Source organism: Apium graveolens, chromosome 3, assembly GCF_009905375.1.
Source record: "Apium graveolens cultivar Ventura chromosome 3, ASM990537v1, whole genome shotgun sequence".
In the NCBI taxonomy this organism is placed as follows: Eukaryota; Viridiplantae; Streptophyta; class Magnoliopsida; order Apiales; family Apiaceae; genus Apium; species Apium graveolens.
Window position 1 is genome coordinate 200,457,981 of NC_133649.1, and position 18,720 is coordinate 200,476,700.

The following is an 18,720-nucleotide window of genomic DNA, read 5'->3' on the forward strand; positions in this document are numbered from 1 at the left end:
TCCTAAAATTAAAATTCCTCCCTGGTTGAAACTTGCCCTTCTTAAAATTTGGAAATTTCCCTGGTTGTGACTGGCCCTCATTCCCTTCAAATTTCCTTTTCTTGCTTTCTTTTTCCTTCTGGAACATCTCACTCTCTGTCTCTGCGATCATAGCCTTCTGTACCACTCCTGCATAGGTATCCAATTCAAAAATGGCTACCTTCCCTCTGATCCATGGTTTCAAACCTTGCTGGAATCTTTTAACCTTCTTCCTGTCAGTATCCACATACGATGGCACATACCTTGACAATTCCTCAAACTTACCTTCATAATCTGTTACCGATATGTTCCCTTGCTTTAATTTTAAAAACTTCAGCTCCATTTGATCTTGGAAAAACTGTGGAAAATACTTTTCTAAAAACAATTCCTTAAACCTCTCCCAAGTAATAACATCTGTACCTTCCAATGTCTTCACCATCTCCCACCAATAGGTGGCCTCATTCTTCAGATAGTAACTTGCAAACTCAACCTTCTGTTCTTCCTTTACTTTCACTAAGGCAAATGCGTTATCTATTTCCTTTAACCAAACATTTGCTTCAATCGACTCTAGGGACCCCTTGAATTCTGGTAGGTTTATTGCCTGAAAAGTTTTGAAAGTTACCTAGGGATTGGTCTGTCTTTGTTGTTGTTGTGCCAGGTGAACTGTTTGTTGGGCCAAGATTTGAAGAATCTGGGCTATTGCTGGGTCCATGGGTCCTTGGTTCACATTTGGATTTGTATCATCTTGGTTGTTATGGTTGTTGGTTTCTTCATTCTGGGTGTTGGTGCGGGTATTTCTTCTAGGAGGCATTTTTCTGTAAAAAATCAAACAACTTATTTAGCTTTTAAACCAAATTCTTTGTAGAAAAGAAAAGTTTTGTAAAACAAAAATATCTCCTTTTTGAAAACAGTTATAACTAAGTATATTGTATTCTTCTTTACAGAATATAAATAGTTATGAAAAACAGGGTACATGGTATCACAGTGGTATAACTGGTGCAATAAATAAGGTAAAGTAAAACAGGTGCAATAAAGTAAATGACAGTGCTGGAAAGGAAAAAGGTAATGATATATATAGATCAAAAGTTTTAGGTAGTACAAGCGTAAAGATGCTTCGGAAGTAAAAGCAAAAGGGTACAACAACCTACTCACTAGTCAGCATAGCTAGTCTATAAATACAACTCAAAAGTCTACTGATACACACTACACACTACTGTACATACTATATAACCATAACAACACTGCTCAGCATCTCCATCTCTGAATCTCTGACTCATGGCAAGTCTGGACCTCCAATCTCCTCAAGCTCTTCTAGAACCCACTTACCCACTCTACTAAGAAATCAGGGGTGATGTCCTCATATGTAGCCTTAGCAATCCTCACTGCAGTTGTCCTACGAAATGCCTGTAGCCTCTCTCTGAGTCTCCTCTCACCATTCCCAACCTCTCTGGTACGCATAATATGTAGTAACTCCTGAATCTGACCCTGAAGGAATCGCTGCTCCATAAGGGATGCCTCAAACTGATGATATGGGACAGGGTAGGAAGAGAACTGGAAAGGTACTCCTGTGACTGAATGACCGGTAAAGCCTGAATCAATAGGTGGGGGTCCTTTGACAGGTGGCCTCATGCCTGGAGGTGGAATAGCCTGCAGTGGTACGGGCTGCAACACAGGTGGAGGTAGAATAGCCAATGGTGGTGGAATAACTGGACGTGGATCCGAAGACGACACTCCAACTGAAGGCTCTGAGTGATCAGCTGATACGGGAATAAAAGAGTCGGCCATCGCTGCTATCTGAAATCATATCGCAATATAAGAATCTCGAACCATAACGCGAATTACACTAATACCTGTTATACCGAAGCACTCAACCTCTCGATGTTCTATCTTTCTATTCCTTACTTTTAATCCTAACCATCTACCCATTCCCATTAACCTAGGCTTGTGTCAGTGACTTATAACCTGTAGCTCTGATACCAAACTTGTGGCGCCCTCCAAACCTGGGTCAGAAGTTTGGGGTCTACACACATACCTTATTTATAACCTCCTTATAACAATAATAAAGATAATAGTAATATGCAGTGACCCTACTTACCAACCACCACGGACCGCAACAGGTTAAAGTATGCACAGAAGATAAACGCACTATTATATTACAAACGTTCAAATCCCAACTATTCCAAACTCAGAACTGAGTATTAAATATTATTACAAACTTTTACAGACTTAAATTATCCCAAAAGAAGCCTACTAGCTCAGCTCAATCAACCTGAACCCCTAGCTCCCGTGATGGACTGGGGATCCTCGATACCAACCGGTTCCTTCTTAACTGGAAAAGAATAGAAACAATATCGCATAAATGAGCTAACTAGCTCAGCAAGTCACAATGACAAAACTGAGAATAATGATCATCAGGTGAACATGGTTATGATATCAAGTGAACAATGGATTATGATTTAGAATTGGATAGTTATATTTTCATGTCAAAAACCAAGGTTAGACTGCTGATCAGTCACGCACTAACCCCGAGCAAAGCACACATCACTGCTCTAACTACTGGATCCAAGGCACACTTTGGCCTAACTTGACCATTATATGGTCTGACCACGAATCTGGTCCACAATTTTATAAAAACAATCCAATTCTAACATAATAATAGAATAAGCAATAATAAACAATAACCAGAATCATTAACAACATTTGATGTTCCATATTGAAATGGTTTTAATCTGCATAAGGATCAAAAGAGCATTTTCAAAGTTTGGATGCTAGGTAATGAAAGAATTGGATAACAATAAATCAATGTTTCAGGGTTTCAAGGAGCCATCATCGCTTCGCTCATCCTTGCCGCTAGAGCTAGTTTTTGTTTGGTCTTTCAAAGCATAAAATACAATGGTTTGAGGATGTAGGTAACTCGATTCAGTGTATGGTATTTAGTTTGTATGTATTTGTGGAGTAGTATCATATATCTGTGGTTCATATCTGGGTATACAACAATCAATGGTCTAGAAAGAATCAGGTTTACGGCTCAAGATCAATAGCTGGATTCATGGTTAGGGTTCAGTGCTTCAAAGCACTTGCAATATAAAACAGAAATATCAATCACGATAATATCTCGAGAAAGTTCAGAACACTTGCCTGGTATTAGCTTACTACACTGCAGTCGCTTCCAATCGCAATCGTCTTACTCCTCAACTACCTGTTTCCCTTTCCTATATCTTGCTTCTTCTGCTCACATATCATAAGCATCTATCAATATTTAACTCATAGGATTCTATTCAACACATACTTCTATCTACCCTTCGTTTCACCCAAATCCGATTATCGGATTGAAAGTTACGCAATAAACTAGTAACCATCGAATATACAGACCGACAGTCAACCAACAAGTCACATATAACACATAACATGTCACATAATCAATGATATAACATTTATAAATAAGTCTCGGGTCATAAACAGGCTTTCAGGTATTTAAAATAATTTTTTAAAACATTTTTCGGAATTAAAACGGGTCGTTGGATCAATTTCGGGGTAATAAACAGAGTTCGGTTGGCCAATTCTGGCTCCGAAATAATTTTATAATAATTATCGAGCCTTGGAAATAATTTAGAATAATATTTTAAAGCTCGAAACTATTTTTTGAAATTTTTAAATCATTATTAAATAATTAAATCTAATTAAATAATTAAATCTAATTAAATAATTAATTAAAATCAATTAATAATTAATTAAATCAATTAATCAATTAATTTTCGAATTAATTGACCAATTAATCAATTAAAAATTAACTGAAATTAATTAACTAATTAATTCAGATTTATTTTTGAATTAAAAATAATTTTCGGAATTAAAATAATAATTTTTGGAATTTTCAGGAATTAAAAACGAATTTTTATAATAAAAATAAATAGGAAATATGATTTTTAAATATTTTTAAAACAGGAATCCAACTTTTGCAAACTCTGGAAAGTTCAGGGACTGCACTTCATCGTTTTAAAAAGTTGGGGTACTAAACTGCAATTTTCCAGCCCTTCGCCGGAAAACAGTCGGGTTCGCCGGAGAACTCAACTCCGGCATCCTTCCACCACCACAAACTCCAGATTTAATCTACAATTCACCAGGAATCTAACCATGCCATCAAATCAACCTAACAATCCCTGAGTTGGCCGGAATTTGGCCGAGAAGTTCGCCGGTTTCCGGCGAGCTCGACGTAAACTTCAAAACACAACTCCCTTCTCTACAGACCTCGTTGATTCATGAAACTTGTACGACTGGATTGCAAATTTCACAGAGAACACAACCCACTATACCACAACATCAATCTATTCCAAAATAAGAAACCCCCAAAATTTCAATTAAGAACATTCATACGGGTTATAAACCCTAATTTTAAAATTCGAAAATCAAACTCAAATTTGAACATGTTATTGAACTCCAAATCAGACGTATAATATATCAAAATCATCAAGAAAACAAGCTCTACAACATGCAATCATCAAATCATACAAACAATCATCCGAACAAAAATTCATATTTTTAATAAAATTAATTCGAAAATAAATAAAAATATAGAAAAATACCCTTGATTTCTGCAGTAAAACGAAGCCCAGAATCTGGTAGAACACTTCAAAACCTTTGGATTGAGTACTCAAGCTTTGAAAACAGAGATCGGTAACGCCTTCGTTTTGCGGCTTGATTCTTAGAACACTTTATGTAATTAGGGTTTTTCTCTGGAAAATTTTATAATTACTATCTGCAAATGATTTTGATACGAAATAAAATACGGGAAAAGGCTATTTATAATTACGGAAAATTAGTATCCGAATGGATCATTCCAGATATAAAACGGTACGTTTATTTATAAAAACTGATCCAAACGGTATCGGTTTTCGGGATAATTATCCGAACCAGTACAGTTTGTACTGCGGTCTTGGTCTCAGCGCCTGGTTACACGTACTACGAGGTGATAAGTAGGATAGTTTAATAAAAAGCTCCCGTTTATCAAAAATACGAGTTTTATTGATTTACCGAAACGAATATTGTATCGAAAATGTTGCGCCGGGACCCGCTCAAAACAAACTGTACGCCGGATCGAAAAAGTCGAAACATGGAATATGCTCGGAATATTACAATTAGGTTAGGAAGGAGTTCTCGGAAGAGTTTCGGGTTCCAAAAACGTAACAACAGATGACATCGGTTGGTTCCCGTTTTTATAAAATACATTTTAAATACTCGGAAAAAGATTTTATAAATTTCATATGATCCTTATAAATCCATAAATCGACATAAAAATAATTAGGAAGATATGAAAATTATCTATATTTTATTTTGGACATATAAAAATTAAAATACTCAATTAATATTATTTTTAAATATCCAAACACAGATAGCACTTAACAATTAATTGACATAATGGATACTGAACACATATATTAATCATTTATTAACAACATAATTACACGATGTGACGACTGAGAATTTTGTGACGTAATTAAGAGAATAAAGTATGTGTTATGTGATGTGATTATAATTATGTGACTAAGTGATGATTATTTATCTTATCTGTATACTAGAGTTTAGGAGCGTGGATAAAAACGTTCCAATTTAAAGAGTCAGCTTAGAAGTATAGCTGTGGTGTTGGGCCGTCAGGTAGAACGAAACTGATTCTAATATGGAGTTAAAGAATATAAAATGTGAATTATGTGTGATTGAATGAAATGAATGAGTAAATAAAAGTGTTTCGTCCTAAGTGACGTGTTGATTGGTAAAGATATTGAGAAGCGTAATCGAAACGCTGAGCGTTGGGCCGTCAGGCTAAACGTGACCCGGTACGCGTAAAAGAGGATAAAGAATAAAGAGGGATAAATTCTATGATCAGACCTACGTCGTTATGTGACTTTATATGTTTGATTGCTTGACTATGTGCATGACTATGTGTTCAGTGTCAATTTTGTGAATTTTAAAGGAATTACGTGATTTAAATAAAGGTTTAATTAACCTTCGTGCATTTTTATAAAATCATCCGAGTAAGATAAAAATGTGGGATCTGTTCTGTTATCTTCGTAATGGTCCTAGAGACTTTTTAAAAATGATGAGTGCATTTAATTGTTGGTCTTTGCATTTTTAAATTGATTTTATGAGAAAAATGTATTTATTAAAGCAAGTTTGCGAAATTCATATAAAATCAACCGTTCGCTCAAAAATTCATTATGAGTAATGGTTAAAAATCTAATTTCGAGGCCTACGTGTTAAAATTGTCATTTTCAATAATTCTCGACTTCCTGAGAGAGATATGTTTTATATTTGAATTTTGTTGCATTTGAGTAAAAAGAAAAGGAATGAGTGAGTTAAAAAGAGAGTTAGTAAATTACCAAATTATCCTTGTTTCTAAGTGGTATATATAACCCACTTTCCTTTCTTTTCTTTCTTTTATGCACTTACTTTCTCTTCTCTCCTTTCTCTCTTTCTCTCCCGAACTCTCTCTCACTCTCTCTCTCTCGACTACTCTCTCTCTCTCTTATTCCTCTCGGTATATTGTCTCTCCCTCTCTAATTCTTTGAAACACTCCATGAATCTTCATCCTTATTCCATACAAGAGCTTTAATTCGTGTGCATGTGTGTGATTAAGCTTGCATGTCGATGTGTGTGTGTTGTGTGTGCTCGGTGTGTGTGTTCACCCGAGAACCCCATGGTTCTTCTTGTTGTTGATTGATGTCATCTTTTTTAAGTTTGATTCTTTATAAACAAATGATAGAAAAGATGTGCATGTTAGTTATTTTGCATAATTGACGGAAATCGGGGGTTTCGTGGTTGGACACCCTCGAATGAGCGCACCACCGTGAAGCCACCACCACCGGTGATGAACTCCGGTGAACCGGTGGCGAGTTATGATGTGTAAACTGAACTCTAGACTAAATACACTCTAATTTTAGTGGTTGTATGTGGTGTTTTCTATAAAGCCGAATGGGTTTTTGTTTTTTTAAAGATATCAAGTTGATTTTTGATAATGAAATCGATGATGGATAGTTGTTAATAGAAATCATATAATAATTACAATTGATTTGTGATTTATAAACTTGAGATGATGCATGCATGTTGTGATTTAGGTGAAATTCGAATTCTTGGATTTGTGTTAAGAAATTTAGTTGGTTTAATCAATGAAAATGAGTGTTTGATATAGTGAAGAGTTGAATTTGGATTGCATGTGAGCATGTATGTATGTTTTGGTTCGAATGGTTGTTGATAAGAAAAGGAATTTGATTTTGTGAGTTAATCTTGGTAAAAGCTAAGTTTATAAGGCCTAAAAGTGATTGCATGCTAGTTTTAAAGAAGATCAAGATGTGCATGTCATTGATTTGTCCTTGAGTTGTAAATTTGAGTCTTGCCGAATGGAAATTGGTTTAAAAAGGGATTAGTTTGATGAATAAGAGAATGCATGTTGATGATTAAGTTAAAGTTGCTAAGTAATGCATGGTTTGGTGATGTAATGGATAGAATGATTTAATAAGGGATTAAAATAAGTGGAAATGTGGTATATAACTTTGCATGTCAAATTGATTCTTGCATGTTTGATTTATGGAAAAACCCGAATGGGTCTTAGTTTTAAAAAGGAGGAACTAAGTAGGTTCTTGCCAATTATCTTAATGACTAGTGAGAAATTGATTGCATGATAAAGATTGGATGGTTTCTATGATCGAATTTTAATAATTAAAAGAAAGTGTTAATTTCGAATCTTAATATAATTAGGATTCGGATTTTTGATTAAAAAGGGATAAGTTTAAGTGCTAAATGACCCTTGTGAATTGCATTAGTTGTGTTTGATTATATGAGGTTGAAATTGAGTATACTTGGTTGTGTTTTGTATGTATGGTTCTAATTAAGGAATGAAAGAAAAAGGAAATTAAATCGTTTATTATTAAGAGTTATAAGTGATAGCTATGGTCATAAAAAGAGTTATATTAGTGTGATTTGAGAAATAGCCAAGGGTAAGCGAGTACGCTTTGATTGTTAAGTATATAAGGATATAAAAGTTACGAGAAAGGGATATGCTATGTCCTATGTGCTTATGTGTATAAGCTATATTCGTATACTCGAGTCAAAGATATAATCGAGTTATCGTATAGAGTGGTCATTCCGGGAACGAGAGTTGAGAATCTGATTAAGATTTTGGTTTTATTGTAGATTCGGAGCGTGAGGGCATTCAGGCTAGGAAAGGAAAGGATTTACTAGGTGGCAGTAGTTCAACCTTCAGGAAAGCAAATCCAGGCAAGTAACTCTGATTACTTGTGTAAATGGTTATAAAGAGAATGTTGTTCATACCATGTAGAGTATTGATCTGTTTAAGTATGAAACCCTTGTTTTATGAAACCCTGATATTTATTTGAAGTACCCTTGTTCTTGATAATCTGTTATTGATAAGCCTATTGATTTCACCCTTTGATAATCTGTCTTTTCTGTTCAAGTTACCTATTAAGCCATGGATTATATTGGACCCTTTGATTATCCTTGTTAACCTTGTTTAATGATACCTTGTTTCTCTTGATCACCCTATTGATCCCTAAATCAATGTTGATCCTTCTAATTTAGTGCCTTGTTATCCTTGATACAGAATTCTTGTGAATTGTTCCTTGTGTATCTTTGAATCACTCCTTGAACTTTATTTCCTTAAAATCTGATTTAAGAATGAGTTTCGACTTGAAAGAGTCCGAATGATTTCAAATGCTTGGTAATGATAAAATGGATTTTTGAAAACCTATTTGTTTTTCCAACTCAAGGTTTTCCAAATGAATTCCTGATGGATTGGATTGGGATGTAAGAGGCTAGTGGGACTAGTCCAGTCATGGTAAGAGGCTAGCGGGGCTAGTCCAACTTAAGGCTGAAATTATGCCGATTGGTACCTTAAAGACCGGAATGGAGGTCGATACGGGCTGATCACCTGTATATAATGAAATGGAAAGATAAAGTGATCCAATCAAGGGTTCTAAGTGATTATTTAAAAAGGGAACTGAAACTTTTGTTCAGTAAATTGATTTTGAAAATGAAAATGGTTTATATTGCTTTGAAAAGAGTTGATTATGTCATTGTGGAGCTTAAAGCTCGAGAACCCTGATTCTTGAAATTGTTGATCATATGATTGATTCTATATCTTGAAATACTGTTGCTTTCCTCTATCAAAAGATCTATTTTGATCCTATAATGATTTATGATGAATGTCGGCTTTTGTCCTGCTTCGAGCCTTGTTCTTTGAAAGCCCCACTCTTTTCTTCAGAAACCTTTCCTTAACCCAAAAGATGGAAATATGCCACCTAGATCAAATAAAGTAGAATGCCCTGAGTTTGGTAAAGCATATTGTGAATTGATATTGTAGAACTGCTATATAGTTACTTGCTGAGTTTTATACTCATTTGTTTTATTTTAATCTAACCATGGCAGTTAAGCAAGAAGATGGCCAGGCTTTGGCGCACTGCTCGTAAGAGCATACCTGGTGGTCCCTACCGTGTTGAGGACTTCCGGTTGCCAGAGCAGGTAGTGGTATTTATGATTGAGCTCGCGCCTAGAAAGAAGTTTATAAAGATACAATGGGTTATCTGTCGGTTCCCAGCCGGAATCGACGTTGGTTAATTAATAATATTTTGGGTTTGTAAGTTATATTTTGTGATTGGTAGTTGTAATCTTGTCTCATACTTTATCCTGTTGATCCTGTCAGTAGTTAATCGGGGTTTATGCATATTTAATTATTAGATTAGAGGTGTGTGAGTCCTCATTTCCTAACCCCGAGATTGAGGGCGTCACACACGATATATCCCGGATACTACAAAAATGACTTATAACACTTAAATTTTTATATCGGAGTTATACACGGATTCATGCTTTTACTGATAACACATAAGCAAACACAAACATGCTTATTTGATCGTGCAATGAGTGAGGTCCACAAAAGACTTATACAATAATACCCATGTAGCGAGCGTTAGGTTAGTGGATCCCAGACTATAAAAGCCTTAGGTCACTAGCCACAAAGTCCCCTAAGAACTTAATAACTCGAGTATTAAAGAGCCCACTCGTGATCAGCTATGCATAACACATATTTTTTTCTTTTCCTTGTCTTTTTTTGACATGATTTCTGAATGAGTGCTTTTCGCTCCATCTCGCTCAACCCTAGACTACTCATATAAAATATGAGCCGACTACTAGCCAATTGACACCTAGCCACAACAATTAGCAATGAAATCCAATTTTTTCCAATTTTTAAATATCTATGTTATTTTATCATTAAGAGAATATCATAAATTCTAAATATAAACAAGTGATTAAACCTCGACAAATAAATAAGACATGATCATGATCTAGCACGCAAGGAACCTATAAGACTTAGTGAAAATTTATTGCTTCTAGCATGCAAATAAACTCGATAAGACTTAACATTCCTAAATACGACATCACCACACTTGCCTCAATATCACAAATCAATCGGCAAATTAACTAAGGGATCATGTTATAATGCAAATGCATGAACTATATGCAACATACTAATATGTAAAATTAAATAAAAACTACTTCATGGAAAATATGCAACTATATGAACTAAACTATCATGAATATGCAAACTATATGAGAAACACACCTAATGTATATTCCTTAACTACCACCCCCAAACTTAAAATATTCACTATCCTAAGTGAAGGTAATAGTAAAGAATTAGGCATACCTACTCGGAATCAGGATCACCCTCAACGGGTGGAGTTTCAGGAGTGTCTGGAGGCGGGTACACAGAGTCCTCACCAAATACTGGCCACTGGATATCAACTCCTGTGGCTCTGAATGCAGTCCCCAATGCCTGGGTGAAATCATGTGCAAACCGACTATGGATGTCATGCATCGCATCCATCCTCCTCATCAAGCGCTGATACTATGCTGAACCCACACCAGCACTACCATGTGCTTCCTCCTCTTGATACTGTTGCTGTAACTGTAAAGGACCGGCTTCACCAAATTGAGCTCTCCATGCGGCTCTGCTCGCCTGAATCGGACCATCAGCGTATCCCTGAGGAGCTGGACATCCACCCGGCAAGTGGTCATAAGAATAACCAAGCCCCTTCGGATCAGGCTTTCTACAGTACCACTCCTGCATACTCAATAACATAGAACTATCAATCGGGGCACTAGGAAGCTGCAGCTGCTCAAGCACGGGCCAATGAACTCCAACCGCCATACACAGTTTCGTCACAATGGACGCATAGGGATAGAACCCGTAGTACTCCCACGAAGAAATCTCAAAATACCCCAATGAATCACCATCCCGAGATCCACATAGTCTCTCTGAAGAATCCCTTACAATAATCATGCACTCTCCACAGTAACATCATGCACGTGAGGATGGCATGATGTTGGCACAAATAAAAGAATTTCATGCACGTGCAAACCTGTTCATGCACGAAGTCGGGAAGTAGCATACTCATTCGTGCCCTTCTTGAACTTCCAGTGAGTCTCAGGTACACACAATGTAGCAACGATCAAATCCAAGTTAAAATCATCCCCTTTCTTCTCATTCCAATTCTCCTGCTCTGGCCTCCTCTTGGGCTGCTCAATCACCCTCTGAAGTGCCTCAGCACTATAGTCCACCGTCAACCCCCTAACCACAGTATACCCATTCTTCTCTGTCTTTGCATTCGCGTAAAACTCGCGAACCACTCTCATAGGCACCGCAGCGGGTGTCTCACAAAAATCAACCCAACCCACCTCCAAAATCATCTTGAACAACTTACCATCCCTCCCCGATGGTAGAAAATCTCGTTCCTTGGTTATAGGCTTCGAAAGCAGCCTCGTATACTCCACCTCAGCCTCCAGAGTTGAAAACCTAGGCCTTACACCCCCAACACTAGAAGAATCGGTGGTGCTGCTGCTAACTTTGGTTCGTTGTCTTTTGGGTGCCATTGAACTTGAATAAGTTGAGAGAAAAGATAAGTGTATAAGAGATTTTTGTGTTTGAGAATTTGAGAAGTGATGGAGAAGTTTGTGTATAAGTATGTGTATATATAGGAGATTAAGAATTAGTTATGGAAAAGAAGTGGGATTAATGGGAGTAATGGGGGTAATGAAATTGATTTGGAATAAAAATTATGGGAAGTGGAGGAGGGAAATTTGGGTATGAATTGATTGTGTATTCAAATTCCCGATTTTCTATTTCTTTTATTTTACTACAGGGATGCAGCGTGGCTGCCCTGCCTGGCAGCGCGGGCGCGCCGTGCTTCTGGAAAACCAGCGCGGCTGCCCCTTATACCAGCAAGGGTGCGCGTACATACTGGAAAATCAACGCGGCCACCCCGCTTCTCATCGCGGGTGCACCGTGCTTTTGTAGTTGGCACTGAATTTTTTTTCTTTTTCTGATTTTTTCGTGTTTTTCTCCTTGTTTTCTTCTTCCTCTATCTACTAATGTACAACAAACTTGGGTTGCCTTCCAAAAAGCGCTTGCTTTACGTCGTTAGCTTGACGTAGAATCCGGAGATCAAGTGGACAATAAAACGGTACTAACCACCTCACAGTTTGCCGTATCCCCATAGTAATGCTTCAACCTCTGTCCATTCACCTTAAATGCTTGGCTTGGATCATTCTTAAAAATTTCCACCGCTACATGTGGAAACACGGTTTTGACAACAAACGGCCCTGACTACCTCGACTTCAATTTTCCAGGAAAAAGACGGAGACGAGAGTTGAATAAAATAACTTGTTGGCCCGGCACAAATGATTTGAGCACTAGACCCCTATTATGTCACCTCTTGACTTTTCCTTAATCATTTTGTTATACTCATACGCTTGAAGCTGAAACTCGTCGAGTTCATTCAATTGAAGCATTTTTTTCTTACCAGCTGCATCCATGTCAAGATTTAACTTCTTCAAAGCCCAATATGCTTTATGCTCCAACTCCATAGGAAAATGACATCCTTTACCATAAACCAACTGAAACGGCGACATGCCAAGCGGAGTCTTGTATGTTGTTCTACACGCCCAAACAGCTTCATCTAGCTTCAAAGACCAATCCGTCCTTGATGGATACACAACTTTCTCTAGAATACGCTTGATCTCTCTGTTAGATACCTCAGCTTGACCATTAGTCTGAGGATGGTAGGCTGTAGCAATACGATGATTCACATTATATCTCTGCATCATAGCAGTGAACTTGCTATTGCAGAAATGCGATCCCTCGTCACTGATTATGACTCTTGGAGACCCAAACCTTGTGAATATCTACTTATGAAGAAAATTAAGCACTACCTTCGCATCATTTATTGGCAAAGCCTTGACTTCAACCTATTTTGAGACATAATCATCCGCCAACAAGATAAACTGATTATTGCAAGATGAGACAAATGGTCCCATTAAGTTAATTCCCCAAACATCAAAGACTTCAACCTCGAGAAGCATATTAAGAGGCATCCCATCCCTCTTAGACATATTACCCACATGCTGGCATCGGTCACACTTTAAAACAAATTGATGCGCATCCTTAAACAATGTAGGCTAGAAAAATCCCGCTTGAAGGATACGAGCTACCGTCTTTTCTACACCATAGTGGCCTCCATAAGCAATCGAATGACAATCTCGCAAGATCCCCCCCCCCTGTTTCGCTGTATGGAATACATCTCCTGATGATTTGGTCAGCTCCTTGCTTAAATAAGAATGGCTCATCCCACATGTACCACTTCACCTCATGAAGAAACTTCTTCCTTTGAGCAGAATACAAGTCTAGAGGCATAATATTGCTCACAAAGTAGTTCACAATATCTGCGAACCACGGTTCTTCCTCTTGTACCCCAAACAACTGCTCAACGGGAAAAGACTCATTTATCAATATCTTATCCTGTGAAGTTACACTTGGATCTTCTAGACGAGAAAGATGATGAGCGACTATTTTCAGTACCCTTTCTGTCATTGATCTCCAACTCAAATTCCTGAAGTAAAAGAAACCATCGAATCAGTCTAGTCTTCGAGTCCTTCTTCCAGACGAGATAGAGAATCGCAGCGTGATCAGTGAAAACTGTCACCTTCGTCCCAAGAAAATAAGATTGAAACTTCTCAAAACTATAGACAATAGCCAATAGCTCTTTTTCAGTATTAGTATAGTTCAGTTGAGCACCATTGAGGGTCTTACTAGCATAGTAGACCACATGAAATATGTTGTTCTTTCTCTTCCCAAGAACTGCTCCAACTACATAGTCACTTGCATCGCACATCATTTCAAAAGGTTCATCCCAATTAGGTGCAGTTATGACCGGTGCCATGATCAAACTCTTTTTTAAGATCTCAAAAGCAGCTAGGCACTCGTCATCAAACTTGAATGGGACATCTTTCTCTAAAAGATTGCACAATGGTTTAGAGATTTTAGAGAAGTCCTTGATGAATCTTCGATAGAAACCCGCACGACCAAGAAAGTTGCGGACTACCTTGATAGAAATTGGTGGAGGGAGATTTTCAATGACCCCTACCTTGGCTTTATCCACCCTGAGACCCTTACTAGAGACCTTGTGCCCAAAACTGATGCCATGTTGCACCATAAAATGACATTTCTCCTAGTTGAGAACCAGATTGGTCTCAATATACCTTTTAAGAACGGCGCCAAGATTTTGCAAGCATTCGTCAAAAGAATCCCCGAACACAGAGAAATTGTCCATAAACACCTCCACATTCTTACCAATCATATCGGAGAAAATGGCCATCATACATCTCTGAAATGTGGCAGGTGCTCCACACAAACCAAAAGAAATTCTTCTGAAGGCAAAAGTCCCAAACGGACAAGGGAAAGTAGTCTTTTCCTAATCTTCTGGAGCAATGCAAATCTGATTATAACCCGAATAGCCATCCAAAAGAAAAAAATACTCATGCCAAGCCAATCTGTCAAGCATCTGATCATAAACGGAAGAGGGAAGTGATCCTTCCTTGTGGCCTTGTTCAGCTTCTTGTAATCTATGCAAACTCTCCACCCCGTGAATGTTCGAGTAGGAATAAGCTCATTCTTTTCATTAGCAACAACGGTGATGCCTCTTTTCTTCGACACACACTGAACTGGACTCACCCAAGAACTATCAGAAATGGGATAGATGATCCCTGTATCTTGCCACTTGAGAATTTCGTTCTTCACAACTTCTTTCATGATTGGATTAAGCCTTCACTGTTGCTCAACAGTAGCCTTGCTACCTTCCTCTAGCAAAATTATATGCATATAATAAGAAGGGTTGATTCCCTGTATATTTGATATTGTCCATCCAATTGCCGACTTGAACTCTCTCAGAATTCTTAGGAGTTTTTCCTCATCACTACCTGAAAGATCAGATACAATAATAACAGGCTAAGTAGATGCATCACCTAAAAAAGCATACCTTAAGTGTTCAGGCAATGGTTAAAGCTCAAGTGTAGGAGTTTCCTCAATAGATGGCTTGAGGCGCTTTGGAGATTTGTTCAACTCCTCCAATCCAAGAGATTCAAAAGGCATATCCAGCCTTCGCTTCCAAGGAGAAGCGTTCAAATACTGCAACTGTTCATCACCTTCATCATCTTTACTATCTGAATTCCCCAACAAGGCCTTCTCTAAGGCTTCAGACCTTAGCATTTGATCAAGTTCTGAGGTAACCACATAATCGACCAACTCCACCTTTAAGCACTCCTCATTATCAGTAGGGAATTTCATGGCATTGAAAATATTGAACGTTACATCCTGATCCAACACTCGCATTGTGAGCTCACCCTTCTGCACATCTATCAAGGTTCGGCCAGTGGCCAAGAAAGGTCTTCCCAAGATTATGGGAATCTTCTTATCCTCCTCAAAATAAAGAATTACAAAATCAGTAGGAAAGATGAGTTTGTCCACCTTGACCAAGACATCCTCCACAATGCCTCGTGGATATATAATAGAACGATCGACCAACTGCAAGGTCATATAAGTAGGCTTTGGATCAGGTAAGACCAACTTCTTGAAGATTGACAAGGGCATCAGGTTGATGCTAGCTCCCAAGTCACATAATCATTTGTAAAATGACACTTTTCCAATGGTACAAGGAATAATGAAGCTTCCATGATCTTTAAGCTTCGAAGGCAACTTATGTTGCAGCACAACACTGCATTCCTCCATGAGAGCAACTGTCTCTAAGTCATCAAGCTTCACTTTCTGAGAGAGAATATCTTTTATAAACTTCGTATAACTAGGCATCTGTTCACGAGCTTCAGCGAAAGGTATGTTGATATGAAGTTTCTTGAACACCTCTAGAAACTTCTCAAGCTTCTTATCCAGCTTTTTCTTCTGCAACCACGTAGGAAAAGGAGGTGGAGGATAGATCTATTTCTCCCCTGTATCACCCTCAAGAGGAGAGTGTTCCACAATAGTCTTCCTTGGTTCCACTTCTGCTTCCTTCTACACTTCTTCCTCCGCCACAGCTTCATCTTCCGAAACTTGAGATTCAGGATTTGCAACCTTCCCAGACCTCAATGTAATTGCCTTAACCTGCTCTTTTGCTTCCTTCTTTCCTGGCACTTCAGTGTCACTAGGGAGTGCACCAGGTTGATGATTTAGCAAATTATTGGTAATTTGCCCAATTTGATTCTCCAAGGTCTTGATAGAAACCGCTTGGCTCTTGCAAATGAGCCTCAACTCCTCCAATTTAGATTTTTTATTAGATTGTTGCAGCTGGAGTTGTTGTCATGGTGCATATTGCAGTTGCTGAAAACCAGGAAGGTTATATTGCTTTGCAGCATACTGGTGATAAGGCTGTTGTACCGCATTCTAATTATTGCTCCAGCTGAAGTTAGGATGGTTGCGGTTGTTGGGATGATGAGTGGCTGGAGCTGGTTTCTGTGACCTCTGAAAGTTGCTCATGAACTGAGATGATTCACTAGAAATAGCACACTGCTCTTTCTCATGCACACCAACACAAAGCTCATAAACACTAGTGATTTGATTCACTCCATAATTAGCCAAAGAATCCACCTTCATCGTCAAAGCCTTAAGCTGAGTAGCTATAGCAGTAGCTGCATCCACTTCCAGAATTCCTGCTACCTTTCCCTAAGGTAGTCTCTGAGTTGGGTTCTGGTAATCATTGGCAGCCATCAGCTCAATCAATTCATAAACTTCATCATAACTTTTAGCCCAAAAGGCTCCTCTTGATGCTGCATCAAGCATGGTTCTAGAAGTAGCACCCAATCTATTATAAAAGCAGTTAATGATTATCCAGTCAGGCATCCCATGGTGAGGACACTTTCTAAGCATCTCTTTATAGCGATCCCAAGCCTCACATAAAGATTCTCCGGATTGTTGAGAAAATTGAGTAAGTGCATTTTTTATTGCAACAGTCTTCGCCATAGGAAAGAATTTAGTTAGGAACTTTTGAGAAAGATCCTCACATTTGGTGATAGACCCTGGTGGTAGAGAATGTAACCAGCACTTAGCTTTATCCCACAGAGAGAATGGGAAAAGCCTCAACTTAATAGCATCTTCAGAAACTCCATTGAACTAGAAAGTGTCACAGATCTCGATGAAATCTCTGATGTGCATGTTGGGGTCTTCTGTCGGAGAACCTCCAAACTTGACTGAGTTCTGTATCATCTGAATTGACTTGATCTCAAAGGTGTTAGCCGTGATGGCTTGTCAGACAATGCTAGACTGAATTTTTTTTAATCTTCGGCTGAGAGTAATCCAGCAAAGCCTTCGTATTCGCTTCTGGTTCTCCTATTGCAATAAGAGCTTCTTCTTCGACTTTTTCCTCGACAAGAACTTCTTCAAAAAATTCCTTAGCTACTACAACTTCTTCCTCAACTTGATCCAGTGTTCTCTTACGAGACTGAGGACGCGTATGCATACACGCTCGCTAGAGTACCTGAAACACGACAAGGAAATAAGTAACAATGTTCGAGTCAATGAACTTTAATGACCATTGATGGCAAACACATAAACTAAAAATTAACACCGAGTCCCCGACAGCGGCGCCAAAAACTTGTTAGGATGATAACACGCGTTAATATTTACGCACGTATACGCGATCGCAAGTAATATAGAATTAATTCTAGTTCGTTCCCACAGAGACTGGTTTAGGTTAATTTCAATTAATGTACTTATGCAATAATGGTAAAGTTATTATTTAATGCTAAGACGAATAACAAATGGGTTTTGTTTATACTAAGATTAACTAAAAAATTATGCTAAGAATATTAACTAAGAGATTAAAAAGGTTGAATTACTTATATAACATAGACATAAAATTCTAACATCATTACTACTTCATTTAATAGCTTTTTTGTTCTTAACCTTAGCATGCTGTTAGGTCACACACACTGTAGAAGGGGGTTGAATATAGTGTATACTACAATCAAATCGAATTAAGAACACAAGTATGAAACACAGAATAATCTTATTAATGAAACAATATTACAATGAAACTATTCTCTCTAGGTGATGAACAAATATCACGAGAGCTGCTAGGGTTACAATGAATAATATTCTCGATTATGATAACACTTATAGTGTAAACCCTATTCTGTGTTTATATAGACACACAGTTATAAGATAATCTTCTAATTGATATCGAACATAAGTCTGCATCCTAAAATATATCAACTAGTTATCTTTTCTTCCAAGTATTCTATTCTTCATAGAATTCTTCTCCATGAATATCTCTTCTTGTGTTTGCATCAATCTTCTTTCCTTCAATCAGTCAT

The 18,720-nt window shown here is 37.8% G+C and overlaps 1 non-coding gene across 1 annotated transcript; it reads left to right on the top strand.

Moving 5' to 3' along the window:
• The first annotated feature begins 17,246 nt into the window (after positions 1–17,246).
• Positions 17,247–17,353, top strand: LOC141715971 (small nucleolar RNA R71). Its single transcript, XR_012572709.1, has one exon. It is a non-coding gene; the product is annotated as a small nucleolar RNA R71 (small nucleolar RNA).
• Positions 17,354–18,720: the final 1,367 nt, after the last annotated feature.